The sequence below is a fragment of the Apodemus sylvaticus genome, chromosome 20 (genome assembly GCF_947179515.1).
Source record: "Apodemus sylvaticus chromosome 20, mApoSyl1.1, whole genome shotgun sequence".
In the NCBI taxonomy this organism is placed as follows: Eukaryota; Metazoa; Chordata; class Mammalia; order Rodentia; family Muridae; genus Apodemus; species Apodemus sylvaticus.
This window is the reverse complement of record NC_067491.1, coordinates 58,895,033-58,909,977: the sequence shown is the minus strand read 5'-3', so window position 1 is coordinate 58,909,977 and position 14,945 is coordinate 58,895,033.

The following is a 14,945-nucleotide window of genomic DNA, read 5'->3' as shown; positions in this document are numbered from 1 at the left end:
GGCAGAGGAAGGAACCCAGAAGACCTGACCTGTTGCATGTATCCAACAGATATGTCTGATATTGTAAGAGGAGGTAACAGAACTGCGAAGCCATGAGTGTCTAGAAGTGAATGCAGAGTGGGCAGAGATGGTTCAGACCCACAGCTCTGATGCAGAGCAGAGCATCCTGATTACTGCATAGTCACACTGAGAGAGATCCTGAAGCCCTCACAAAACTACCAGCTCTAGTCTCTGATTGTGTATGTTGCACTCAAATTTGAGCCATTTGATGAGTATTCTTTACATCTGGTTGGACACACAACACACCCACACAACACACACACACACACACACAGAGACACACAAAGAGGCACAGTCTGTACTAATGCTGTTTCCTTGAAGTGGAGAGAGCCCACGTTACAAACAAGGTAATTGCATAGTTTGAGTGACTCTGCCTTCTGTAACCTTTCCCCAAATCAATTTTCTCTTGTCTCCACTCCCTTCTGACAAAGTAACTCCCTATTCTCATCCTTTCTGGGAGTCATGGGAAGTGAGCATGGGCATTGTTCCCCACTTTGGCCCAGGGTACACAGCCATGTGCAAGGTGAGGCTTACCTATGCACCATCTTTTGAGGAGATCCAAGGTGAGATCTGAAGTGCTTGCCATTTGACTCCAGAGAAGGTGCTGGTAAGAAGCATTGCAGTGGGGTGGGGGTGGGGGTGGGGGTGGCAATGTTGATGGTAAAACAGATGAGTCCCCCTGACAGGACAGTGTAAGTTTTCCTTTGGGTGGCCCATGGTGACTTGCCCCATTCCCACCAAGTATAAAGACAAAGAGAACTTCAAATGTGTTAAAGAGGAATTCAACCCCTCTGTCCCCTGACACCACTATGTATTACAAACTATTTGGTGTATATTGATCAGTTTTCCCTTAGAACTGTCTCCTGGCATGATCATGTCCTTGCTACTTCTGCCATACTGCTGCTGCTACTGCTATTGCTGCTGCTCCTGCTCCTGCTGCTCCTGCTGCTTCTGCTGCTCCTGCTTCTTCTGTGTGTGCTGCTGCTTCATTCTCATGTTCATTGCAGGCAGGGAAAGGCCAGATGCTTCTAGAGCCAATCAGTGAGCATTCCAAAGCCTGATGCTCTGGAAACTGTAGAAAACACCAGTGACATCACTCAACACAGAACAAGGTTTGCAGCCAGTCTCACCTGTAGGGACCTGGGAATTGACGCCCTTTTCATCACAGACAACCTTTGTGGAAGAGGGGCACATGGCATCTTCCTGACTCAGGTCATTGGGATTGGGTAGTTATTTACAAGGGATGCACAATTGGACTTTTTGTAATTCTTAGCAAATTCTTTTTTATTCAGGTCTTCTTGATAGAAGAGGCACCTGTTCATTGATACAGAGGTAGGGCAAAGCCAGTCCCACAAGTGGGTGGGCTAAGAACAAGAAAAGAAAGATGTGTTCTGATTCCAGGAACATCTGGCACCTTAGCCTTACCACGGTTGTAAGGGAACACTATCTGAGACATCTTGTGGAATTTCCTCACTGGGAACAGTTCCTTTCTGTCCTGGCAAGAGCCAAGTGGCCAGGTCAATGCACTTCTCAAGTTCCATCCTTCCATCACCTCCATTCTTGTGTGCATGGGGGCAAAGAGAGATAACTGGGTGCTCTTTGGGTTGGCATTACCCACAGCAGCTACATTAACACATGTGTGCAGAACTGATCAATTTTCAAAGGACCCAGAGTGTGGAATCTGTATGGTTGTTGATTTTAAGTATTGTGTGTCTGGGTGAAGACCCAGGATGCGGACAGAGAGCTTGGTACCATGCTGTGCCAGCAACAGAAGTGTTACCAAGAAGAGCCCCCCCCCCCACACACACACACATGGCAACCTTGAATAAACCTCTGTATCTGCAAAAGAAGGATGATTATTTTCTTTTCAAAAGAAATTTCAGCTGCCCAATGCCACCAGTCACCATTCTACTGGGCTTGGTGAACAGACACTGGGTAATTGATGACAATCTACCACATTCATGGCTTGAAGTACATCTCTGAATTCTTCCTGCTACACACTGGCTCATTCCCATTCTTAAGCCAACATCATTTTAGCATCAGTTGTTGGGTCCCTCTATCCAATATTTTCCTCATTTTGTAGCTTCCTTTTCTCAGAATATTACACTCTCATTTTACCTATCTTGACATAAATGTCAGGATTTCTTGGCCCTTTCTTTCTCTGAAGCAGGTTGCTAATGTGAAGCGCAGGCTAATCAACTCACATTTTTTTCTAGGTCCTTTGTGTTGTGGTGACAGGTTTGTATCTATTGCATTTTTAGGCATTCTTCTTCCTTGACTTGTGTCTTGAGCAAGAATTTCATGGTTTCAAGCCCTTATCATAAACCCAGGTATTGAGACCTTCACAAATATTTACTGTGACTAGAATTTTTCTGTCCTTGTTTTTACATTGCCTTCAGTCCCTTAAAGAGTTGATGGCTTGAAGATGTTCTCAGAAGCCGTTTTTGATGTGGAGTAACTTTCTGGCAGTGTCTGTCGCACAGCCAGTATATGTTTCTTCCTCTGGAACAATAGGCGGGGGCCCTGTCAAGCACATCCTGCAGAGTGATCTCAACAAGCAAGGCACTTTTATTCAGAGGCCCCTCTATGTACTCCAGTTAAGGGTGTGCAACCTGGGCGTGGTAGGATGGAAAGTTCATTCATGACACGACTGTTAAAAGGTTCTTCAGTGGATATAGTATGTTCATCTAGGGAGTATGTCCATGGGATGGACTAGTAATTGTATGTTATGTCCTAGCCATAGGTCTAGGCAGAAAATTCAAAAGCTGCTGGCAGAGGATTGTGGGCCCCTGTCGTAGGGGAATATGTGGTACTACAATAAGCTGAAACTTTATTTGAACAAATAGTCCCCCATAGGGTCATGGGAGGGGCTGCTGAAACAAGTGGGTGTCCTATTCCCAAAATAAGCTCTAGAGAACCTCTGTTCCTGCTATACATGACAATAGCCCAGTGGTACTGAACCTTCCCTAAAGGGAAGAAGTTTGAGCTCCCGGAATACTACTATTGTCATGTGATATCATTGATTCATTGGTGACATTCTTGATAGAAGCCTGACACCTGTTCATTATATACTTGGCACCTAGGATACTAGACCCGTCTTGGGGTGGATCAGTGTGTGCATCTGCTAGGTACAAATGCTTAAAATAGTAAAAAGTATGATAGTGCCCCATAGATACTGATCTGCTTTGTACACAGCCTAATACCGAGCTCCATGGAATTGTGTCTTCTATGAAGCCACTTAGGGGATAGGCTGTGGATATTTTATCTGACATGGAAGTACAATATGGTGGCCGGGGCTATTGCTCCCTCCTGGAACATGCCCTTTCTTTGCCTCCCCTAGGTGCTGTCCTGTTACGGTGTCACTCTGCAGTCCCATCCCTGGTCACTGCTTTTGCCTTGAGGAACAGTATGTGGCTGCTTGCGCACTAGCCCTGCCTTGTAATAAAAATGGGCTGGGTCCTCTCGACACTGGACACTTAAGAGGTCATTGCGTGTCCTCCTGGTTACTAATATTACAAAGCAGTCACTATTTGATTCTAGAGGCTACTTGACCAGTCTTTGTGCAATAAATATATGGCCTCTACCCCATGAGTTTTGGCTGACCAAAGGAACTTGAGTTGATCTTAGGTCCAGTACGCATTCAGTGTTTAAGATACCAAGCATCTGAGTGTGTGTAGCATTTACTTGCAGCCTAGGTTTTGGGTCTGTCCTAGAGTGGCCTTTCGTGGCCTAAATACTAGGTTTGCCCTAGTACAAGCGTACAGTAAATCTGGGTCTTGAGACCATCTCAAGACCAGCATGATAATGAGGCACTCAGATCTGGGCCTTGCTTCCACTTAGCAGAGAACTGGGCTCACTTGTGGAGCTGTATGCAAGATGACCTCTTAGGTACTGGAGACATGTTGTGTGTGTGTGTGTGTGTGTGTGTGTGAGTACCTTCCTTTGGTTTTTCTCCTGTGCAACTTTTTATTTGCTGTGTTTTCTTTGGTGTTGTTAACCTGCTCAGAATGGATTTTTCCTTCTAGTATCTTCTTTGGGCTGGATTTGTAGATGTTATTTAGTGTCTTTTCTCACAGAATATCTTATTTTCTCCATCTCTGTTGATTGAGAGGTTTGCTGGATATCATAGTCTGGAATGACATATCTGGTGTCTTAAAGTCTGTAAGTCAGCGTTCTAGGTCTCTCTGGGTTTTAGAGCATCTGTTGAGAATTCTGGTGAAATTTAAACACATTTGCCTTCATATGTTACTTTCCCTCTTTCCCTTTCTGCTTTAAATATTTTTCCTATATATAGTTTTTAAATAATATACATAAATACATATAAATATACATAAATATTAAATATTAAATATATTAAATATATTAAATATAAAATACATAAATACATATACATATATATTTGATTATCTTTTGGTGGAAGATCTTTTCTGGCTCAATCTATGTGGTGTTTTGTAAGCTATATGTACATTTATAGATATCTCTTTAGTTTAGGGAAATTTTCCTCTATAATTTTATTGAAGTTATTTCCTGATCCTTTGACCTGGAAATATTTTTTCTATTGCTATTATTCTGAGGTTTGGTCTTTTCTTTCTTTTTAATTTTTTTTAAAAAAAATTTACATTCCATATTTTATTCCCCCCCCATCAACCCTCCCGACTATTCCACATCTCACCTCCTCCCTACCCCCTCTGTCCACAGGATTTTCCAACTCCCACCCCACCCCACCTGACCTCTAAACTTCCATGGGCCTCCAGTCTCGTGAGGGTTAAGTGCATCATCTCTGACTGAACACAGATCCAGCAGTCCTCTGCTGTACATATGTTGGGAGCCTCATATCAACTGATGTATGCTGCCTGTTTTGTGGTCCAGTGTTTGAGAGAGTTCAGGGGTCCAAGTTAATTGAGACTGCTGATCCTCATACAGATTTGCCCTCCTCCTCAGCCCTAATTCAACCACAGGAGTATTGTTTTCCTTGAATGTTGCTGCTGTTCTGATCTTCTGTCCTGGGTTGCCTGCAGTTCTGGTGATCAGTCAGACTTCAGGTCCAGTGTGGTCTCTTTTCTAAGATTTTTTGACCTGGACAACCTCTTGGATTTGGATTTGGGGAACCACCATCACCTCTTGATCCCTAGAACTGGCATGACCTCTGGGAATGTAAAGATCTTCTAGCAACATTGTAGTGTCTAATATGGTTGCCCAGGAGATGGAGTGTAGTTTATGGATTTTGGGTATACTTTAAGGGGAGCTAGTATGCAGGGGACCATGTCTTACCTTGGGTCCCTAGTGCCCACATGGCCTCTGGGAAAGCTTCCAGAGTCATGGACCTAAATATAAAACCCAGAGCATTGGGGGCCTTTTGGTGTTGTTAGGCCTACTTTAAAGGGAAATTGTGGGCATTAGGTGTGGTCTTACATAGGGTCCCTGCCACTTAAATGACCTCTGGGCAGGCAGCCAGAACTCAACAAGTCTTCTAAAGAAAAATATTTAATTGGAGCTTGCTTATAGTTCAGTGTTATAGTCTATTATCATCATATTGGGAAGCATGGTGGAATACAGGTAGACATAATGTTGAAGAGATAGCTAAGAGTTCTACAACTGAGTTGGCAAGCTCCTGAGGAGGAAGAGACTTTGGACCTGGCTTGAGCATTTGGAAAGTTAAGGCCCATTCCCAGTGACACAATTCCTCCAACAGGGCCACACTTACACCAACAAGGCCACACCTCCTAAAAGTGTCACTCCCTGTGCCACTTTAGGGCCATTTTCACTCAAACTACTACATTCTACTCCATTGCATCAATAGTCCATCATCATCATGCAAAAATCATTTAGTCTTACTTAGAATGTCCCCATTGTCTATCACAGGAACAGCTTCGTTTGACAGCACTGAGTCTCATGCAATCTCACTGTAATCCCCTGTAAAATCACAATGAAGACGCAAGTCACATACTTTCAAAAATAATGGCAGGGGATATATGCATTACCATTCCCAAAGGGTATAAAGAGGATGTAATGAGGAAATACTGGGACAAGGGAGACTAAAAACTAACTGAACAGACTCCAAACTCTGCATCTTCATGTATGATGTCAAAACACTCTTCAGATCTCCAACACCTTTCACACTTGTTGAGGCACCACACTATTATTCTTGGGGTCATTTGGCCCTGTGTTAGCAGCTTTCCTCAGCAGATATCCCAGGGCTCTGGCATCTCTAACATCTTGGGGTCTCCAAGGCAATCCAGGCTTCACCTTCACAGATTCATGCAATGGCCTCTCTTGACCTCTATGCAGGGACACCCCTAACATGTCTGACCTCTGAGAATTCAGTTCAACATGGAGGGAAATTTCACAACCTCTTTCTTGTAACCTTGACTCTGACATGACCACAAGGCCAAGGCTGCTTTGTTTTGTTACTTGTTGGGCTGGAAAATAACCCCCTTATTAAAACATTCTTATTTTTCAAATACATTTTTCACCAGCTTTCTGTTTTCAATGGTTTTCTTCAGTGCCTAAGGTTGAACGGCTTAGAAATTGCTCTGAAAAAACATGGTGGCCTTGAACTCTGAAGTCTACTTGTCTCTGCCTCCCTACTGCTAGTATTAAGGTATGTATCAGGCCTTTTCATGAGTTGGAAGCTTGGCTGGGTCTTGTCTTACCTTGATGCCAACCATTCCTTGTATTTCATCTAGCATCAGGTCCTTCTTTAAATTTTTTAAAATGTCCTTGAGTACAGGATTTAGTTGCTTTAAATGTCCTGGTGCTCTCTTTTTCACACTGCACATTTTGTATATTTCCTAGTTCAGATTGTTCCTTTTCATTATAAAACTGCATAAGTCAGACCAAAAAGAACCACATGACATAGTCAATGCTAGGCTGCTTTAAGTGTCCTCTGTCAAAACTTTTAATGCATATTATGTTCAATCTAGCCTCAGATTGATCTTAACATAATTGTAGAAAGCAGCAATGCTCTTAGCCAAAATATCACAAGAATATTTTTCTAGGCACCATACTAATAATATTCTCCCCTGAATCTTCTCTAACTGAGCCCTCACAGTTTAAATAACCCCAAGCATCACTGTCTTCCATGATCCTACTACTATAACTCAATAAACCCTGCTTGAATTGTCCATCTGCACTTTAGTTCAAAGTCTGAAAGTCTTCTGTATTCCTCCAGATGAAAGCATGGTCCGCCCGATCTTGGCAACACCACAGGCCATGGCACCAGTTTACATCTTAGTGTTTGATTGCTGTGAAGAGGAACCATAACCACTGCAACTCTTAAAATGGAGAATGCTGAATTGGGGCTGGGTTGTTTTTCAGAGGTGAAATACAACCATTATTATTATGACAGGAGACATGGTGGCATACAGGCAGACATGGTACTGCAGAGTTAACTGAGAAATCTACATCTGGATTGGAAGGGAGAATGAAGAGAGAGGAACCCTGAGCCTGGGTTGAGCATTTGAAACCTCGAGGCCCACCCTCAGTCACATACATCCTCCAACATGTCCTATGTGCTCCAGCAAAGTCACACTACTTAATCGTGCCAATCTCTGTGAGTGTATGGGGGGCGTTTTCACTCAAACCACCACAATCCTATTTTACAAATGTAATTTTTGTCTTCTTCCTCCTCTTCTTCCTCATCCTCCTCTTCCTTCTCTTCCTCTTTCTATCTTTCTGCTACCAACCAAAGATTATGAATGCATTTTTGTGTTGTCTGGCCTTTTCCACACGTTATCTTTAGCCTTACATAGACTGCCTACATGACTGCCTGGTGACCTCCACTGTGACAGGAATGGCTTCCTTTTTCCTCTTCATTCCGTTGTGTTGGCAGCTCCTAACGGTTGCTACTAGCCTGTCATGGTTTTCTCTCAATACTTGAAAAAATGTTCAAGAGCTTCATTCAAGAGTTTTACAATATTATTTTATTCATTTAACTAAAACATCAAGAAAAAGAAACTCTGATATTGCTAGTAACACCATTAAAGCATTAGCCTAAGTAAGCCTTGTTTCCATGTCCTTCATTTATATAAAAAAGAATCCTTGACCTATTGTCATCATTTACTATCAAACTCTGTCACGTAAATGTCTCTACATGTGAAAAGATACCCAACCCTTCACATGTTATTTTTACAAACACTCATCATTACTGTATTAGTAAAAGTACATACTATTTACATTTTTACATTTAGTTGTGTCCATGTGTGTGTGTGTTTGTGTGTGTGCACATGTGCGTGCGTGCACATGTGTACGTGTGTGTATGCTTATATGAGGTTTATGTGCAATGAGTGTTGCCAGGAGTCTTGAAGAGCACATCTGATCTCTCAAACTGATGTCACAGGTGGTTGTGAGTCAACGTGTTGCTGAGACTCAAACCAGGACTTTCTTAATACCAGGAAGCACTGCACCATCTGTCTATCACTATTGTCTTACTGAGGGTGGTAGAGCTTCAACTTTATATATATATATATATATATATATATATATATATATATATATATATATATATATATATATTGCTTGCACATGTTATTTACACAAATTGGAGAGTGTTATTTATGAGAAATCCATGTGTGTATCTATTGAAATTTTACTATAACGACCCTTCTACTTCTTTCTTCCAACCCTGTCCACATACATAGAAGGGCCCTGTCATTTTTTTTTTAAATACACCAGTATCAATTTTCCAATGTATATGATTTAACACAAGAGTTTATATTTTAACTCTTATGGTTCATAAGTTTGTGGTGGTGTACCTTTTTAGGACAGCAAAATAAAAACTTTCCAATACAGGAAACAATGAAAACCTTAAGAATACTTGCAACTCAACTGACCTTTGTAAAAAGCCATGCGTTTGTCAGTGCTCCCCCCAATCATAAGGATTCTTGACTGTATAAAAGATTCTTTTTCCTATAAAGACATTCAACTATGAATGAAAAGATTAATATGAAAAGACAAAGTTAGTACCACCCATAATATCATGACAATTTATACCAACTTTGCTGTCCTTTGAAGCAAAAGAAAATAGTTACTTGTGTTACGCCATGCAGAGAGAAACAGCAAGTTCTTTTACCTTTTGCCAATTCCATAAGAATTGGCTCCTCTTGGCACAAAACTCTAAATGGAAATCATGACTTGAGTCCTTATAAGAGGGCACAGACCTTGAAAAGGAGATGCTTTGGTATCCAGGTGGTCACAAAAGAGACTGAAAGAAAAACAAGCTCTCCCAGGACCTGCTATGGAGGTGTAAGGCATGACTCAAAGCACTGTGCCTGTGGTAAACTCATTGAAGGGAGGTCACATTTAAGTATTCTAATGAAGAACTAGGCATGACAAGTTCCCTTGTTCTTGTCCATATAATGCTCTCTGTACAGCCCTGAATGTCAGCCCAGGATTCTGGCTCCGCAGCTGTTGGAGATATGCTGTGACAACAGACTTTATCTCCAAGGGCTTGTGTGTCAACATTAGCATAGGATTCCAAACCAGTCAGTTTATGGGATAATCCATAACAAGCATGCCCTGATGTTTCAAACATTTCTGAGTATAAAGATTCCAACAAGGTAACGCCAGAAGAAAGTGCCGACCATGCATCCATCATTCATGTGTTTAGCTGCTTAACTGTACCTCAGCACTCAAGCAACACTGTGGGAAGCATAGACTTTGTTTTCTCTGCTTGATTGCCAGTATTTCACCTTCTGTCACACAGAAACAAATTCTCTCTTCCCTAGAACCCAACCAGCTCTGCAACTGATACACTCAGACTTCTGCAGGACCTTGAAACACAGAACTCTTCCTGACGGGGCAGAGGCCAGGTCTCCATTCACACCTTGTTCACTGCAAAACCTTAAAACCCACACCGTTCTAATAGGACATGAAATTCATTCCAACTCACTTTGTGTCTTCAGAAATTCATCTTCATAATCCCCATCTTCAGCTTAGAAAACGAATGCTCCCTTTGCCCTTCTGCCACCTCCAGCTAGAGTGCGTTCCTGTAAGCAGTGATGGCAGAAGTCTTTGCAACTGCCTCCTGTACAGTGGCTATGGGCAGAAATGTGTACCATGAGCTCTTCTGGCCTGCAACCAGGGTGCAAGGTCTCTGATGAAGTATTTAGCAGGGCATAGCATGAGGACGGGACACAAAGGCCTCTGGGTGGACCAGTTAACTGGGTGTAGCACAAAGGAGCAAAGGCCTCTGGGTAAAAGAGTTGGTAGGTGTTTCTGTTTCTTGGTCGTGGAGATCTCTGGGAGGATCTCAGCAGTTGGTCTCTGTGGGTTTTTGCCAAAGGTAAGAAGGGATTAAATAAAAGGATTAAAAATATTTAACTGCATCCTTAATACAAGTACTCATTGCCTGGGTCTTTCAGTTTTGTATGTCCCAGAACTTCAGGCGTTTGTCACATTGATTTAAAAAAAAAAAAAAAAAAAAACCTATCTTCAGTAATTTCCCACATGTACACATTACAGTTAGATAAGGTTAATTTTTTCTCCTGCCTCCAGCTGCAAAAGGGTGTTTTCTTGTTAACCAGGTGAAGTGAATGCTGTCCCCTGTGCCTTATTGCATCTTCAATTAGCCACAACTTTGCCCTGCTTCTTACTAGAAAAACTTTGGATGTCTTTGAAGTAGGTTACCTATGTTTTATAGATGTTATTTCCTGAAAGATATTGCCATATCTTTTTTTTAATGTCTGAATATTTATTTATTTATTTTTACTGAATATAGTCTTCATTTACTTTTCTTTTTTTTTCATTTTAATATTTTTATTTTCTATATTCTTTGTTTACATTCCAAATGATTTCCCCTTTCGCAGATCCCCCTCCCCATATGTCCCATAAACCTTTTCTCTCCACCCATTCTCCAATCACCTTCCTCCTTTTTCTCTGTCCTTATATTCCCCTCCAATGCTGTATCAATCCTTTCCAGGATCAGGACCCTCTCCATACTTCTTCATGGGAGTCATTTGTTATGCGATTTGTGCCTTCCGAATTCAGAGCTTCTGGGCTAATTAATATCCACTTATCAGAGATTGCATTCCATGTGTATTCTTTTGTGATTGGGATACCTCACTTAGGATATTTTCCAGATCAAATTATTTGCCTAAAAATTTTGTGAATTCATTGTTTCTAATTGCTGAGTAGTATTCCATTGTGTAAATATACCACATTTTCTGTACCCATTCCTCCTTTGAGGGACATCTGGGTTCTTTCCAGCTTCTAGCTATTATAAATAAGGCTGCTAAGAGGGGCTTCCGGGCAGACAGCGGGGAGAAGTTGGTGTGCTCTGGTGAATCCAGTGGGCCCCAGTGGGAGCCTTCAGGTGTCTGCTTCGGGATGTGAACAGCCTGGGCAACAGCACCCTGTCTCCAGGCAGTGCAGGAGGTAAGCTGTGCACCAGAGGCCACTTGGGAAGGGGCAGCTTGCACTGGTGAGTCCAGCATTGACAAGACCAACTAACACCAGTGAGAAGAAGATGGCAAAAGGCAAACGCAGGAACGTCACTAACAGAAATCAAGGCAATATGGCAACATATGAACCCAATTCTCCTCTACAAGCATGTCCTGGATACCCCATCACACCAGTAAAACAAGATTTGGATTTAAAATCACTGGTCATGATGCTGGTAAGGAACACATGAAGGACATACTTCTAAACAAAGAATATTAAAGGCAGTAAGAGAAAAAGGCCAAGTAACATATAAAGGAAGACCTATCAGAATCACAGCAGACTTTTCACCTGAGACTATGAAGGCTAGAAGGTCCTGGGCAGATCTCATGCAGACTCTAAGAGAACACAAATGCCAGCCAAAACTACTATATCCAGCAAAACTCTCACTGACCGTAGAGGGAGAAACTAAGATATTCCATGACAACACCAAGTTTACCCAATATCTATCCACAAACCCAGCCTACAAAGGATAATAGGAGGAAAACACCAATAAAAGGAGGGAAACGTTACCCTGGAAAAAGCAAGATAGTAACCTTTCATCAAACCCAAAAGAAGTTAAGCAATCAAATTTAAAAAAATAATGTCAAAAATGACAGTAACAATCACTATTCCTTAATATCTCTTAACGTCAATGGACTTAATGCCCCAATAAAAAGACACAGACTAACTGAATGGATACGTAAACAGGACCCTACATTTTGCTGCTTACAGGAAACACACCTCAGGGTCAAAGACACACATTACCTTAGAGTAAAAGGCTGGAAGACAATTTTACAAGCAAATGGTCTCAGGAAACAAGCTGGAGTTGCCATTTTAATATCAGATAAAATTGACTTTCAACCCAAAGTCATCAAAAGAGACTCTGAGGGACACGTCTTGCTGGTCAAAGGAAAAATAGAACAAGAAGAACTCTCAATCCTGAACATCTATGCTCCAAGTGCAAGGGCACCCTCTTTCATAAAAGAAACTTTATTAAAGCTCAAAGCACACATTGCACCTAACACAATAATTGTGGGTGACTTCAACACTGCACTTTCCTCAATGGACCGATCAGGAAAACAGAAACTAAACAGGGACACAGTTAAACTAATTGAAGCTTTGGACCAATTAGATTTAACAGATATATATAGAACATTCTATCCTAAAGCAAAAGACTATACCTTTTTCTCAGCACCTCATGGTACCTTCTCCAAAATCGACCACATAATTGGCCACAAGACAGACCTCAACAAATATAAGAAGATCAAACTAATCCCATGCCTCCTATCAGATCACTATGGAGTAAAATTGGTCTTCAATAGCAACAAAAACAACAGAAAACCCACATGCATGTGGAAACTGAACAATATTCTACTCAATGATACCTTGGTCAAGGAAGAAATAAAAAAAGAAATTAAAGACTTTTTAGAACACAATGAAAATGAAGACACAACATACCCAAACCTATGGGACACAATGAAAGCAAAGCTAAAAGGAAAACTCATAGCCCTGAGTGCCTCCAAAAAGAAAATGGAGAGAGCATACATTACCAGCTTAATGACACACCAGAAAGCCCTGGAACAAAAAGAAGCCATTTCACCCAGGAGGAGTAGAAGGCAGAAAATCATCAAACTCAGGGCCGAAATCAGTCAAGTACAAACAAAGAGAACCATACAAAGAATCAACAAAACCAGGAGCTGGTTCTTTGAGAAAATCAATAAGATATATAAATCCTTAGCCAGACTGACCAAAGGGCACAGAGAAAATATCCAAATTAACAAACTTAGAAATGAAAAGGGAGATATAACAATGGAAACTGAGGAAATCCAAAAAAATCATCAGATCCTACTACAAGAGCCTGTACTCAACACAACTGGAGAATCTGGAGGAAATGGACAATTTCCTTGACAGATACCAAATACCAAACTTAAATCAGGACCAAATAGATCATCTAAACAGTCCCATAATGCCTAAAGGAATAGAAGGAGTTATAGAAAGTCTTCCAACCGAAAAAAGCACAGAACCAGATGGTTTCAGTGTAGAATTCTATCAGACCTTCAAAGAAGAGTTAACACCAATACTCTTCAAATTATTCCACAAAATAGAAACAGAAGGAACACTACCCAATTCCTTCTATGAAGCCACAATTACACTGATACCAAAACCACACAAAGATCCAACAAAGAAAGAGAACTTCAGACCAATTTCCCTTATGAACATCGATGCAAAAATACTCAATAAAATTCTTGTCAACCGAATCCAAGAACACATCAAAACGACCATCTACCCTGATCAAGTAGGCTTTATCCCGGGAATGCAGGGTTGGTACAATATACGGAAATCCATCAATGCAATCCACTACATAAACAAAGTCAAAAAGAAACCAAATGGTCATTTCATTGGATGCTGAAGAGGCATTTGACAAAATTCAGCATCCTTTCATGCTTAAAGTCTTGGAAAGAACAGGAATTCAAGGCCCATACCTAAACATAGTAAAAGCAATATACAGCAAACCGGTAGCCAGCATCAAACTAAATGGAGAGAAACTTGAAGCAATCCTACTAAAATCAGGGACTAGACACGCTGCCCCCTTTCTCCTTATCTTTTCAATATTGTACTTGAGGTACTAGCTCGGGCAATTCGACAACATAAGGAGGTCAAAGGGATACAAATTGGAAAGGAAGAAGTCAAACTATCATTATTTGCAGATGACATGATAGTCTACCTAAGTGACCCAAAAAACTCCACTAGACAGCTCCTACAGCTGATAAACAACTTCAGCAAAGTGGCAGGTTATAAAATCAACTCAAGCAAATCAGTGGCCTTCCTATACTCAAAGGATAAGAAGGCTGAGAAAGAAATTAGGGAAATGACCCCCTTTACAATAGCCACAAACAGTATAAAGTATCTTGGTGTGACTCTTACCAAACATGTGAAAGATCTGTATGACAAGAACTTCAAGACTCTGAAGAAGGAAATGGAAGAAGACCTCAAAAAATGGGAAAACCTCCCATGCTCATGGATCGGTAGAATCAATATAGTTAAAATGGCCATTTTGCCAAAAGCAATATACAGATTCAATGCAATACCCATCAAAATCCAAACACAATTCTTCACAGAGTTAGAAAGAGCAATTATCAAATTCATCTGGACTAACAAAAAACCCATGATAGCTAAAACTATTCTCAGTACCAAAGAAAGTCTGGGGGAATCAGTATCCCTGACCTCAAGCAATACTACAGAGCAATAGTGTTAAAAACTGCATGGTATTGGTACAGTGACAGGCAGGAGGATCAATGGAACAGGATTGAAAATCCAGAAATGAACCCACACACCTATGGCCACTTGATCCTCGACAAAGAGGTGAAAACATCCAATGGAAAAAAAGATAGCCTTTTCAACAAATGGTGCTGGTTCAACTGGAGGTCAGCATGCAGAAGAATGCAAATTGATCCATCCTTGTCTCC